A 647-nucleotide genomic window follows, 5' to 3' on the forward strand; every position below is an offset into this window, starting at 1 on the left:
AAAGAGATTGAAATTGGGGGCAAAAATCATATTTTTTACCCACTTGTTCCAGCAATTATAATTGTAAAAATATAACTAAGAAAGAATTTATCAAAGTGACCATATTTGTTGCAGGAATTATCTGTAATCATTATTTATGCAAAATAGGCTTATTTTATGTCTGTGGATTGCTCTTTATTTCAAAGTGACTGGTTTTGGGTGATGTGCCTATCCTGATATTATCTCGTACTTACAGTAACCAGTCTTTGCAGAACTGTTACTTCACTATCATATATTATCGATCATTGGTTTGTTGAGAGTTGGTTTGTCCTCTTCTGATCCTGGATGTGAGTGTGAACTCTTAGTTCCGTTAAGACTAGTTACTCTGTGACTAAGAGATATACTCTGAAAGTGGTCACAATTATCCGAAACTGAACATTTTGCGAAGAAAGGCAACAGATTGATGGGTAATAAAACCATTTTGTAAAGAATATACAATCTTTAGCTTCTCATGGGTGTCAGGATCCATTGCTGTGGCAACTCAGTTGTGCTTTTGTAAGCTGAACATGTGACTGGGGTGCGATCTGATCTTTAGTGATACATAAGGACTTTTGCAGCCAACATCACATGTAGAAATACTTTTATTTCGTTGAGGAATAAAAATATTT

This window comes from Schistocerca cancellata, chromosome 12 (assembly GCF_023864275.1).
Source record: "Schistocerca cancellata isolate TAMUIC-IGC-003103 chromosome 12, iqSchCanc2.1, whole genome shotgun sequence".
NCBI lineage: Eukaryota > Metazoa > Arthropoda > Insecta > Orthoptera > Acrididae > Schistocerca > Schistocerca cancellata.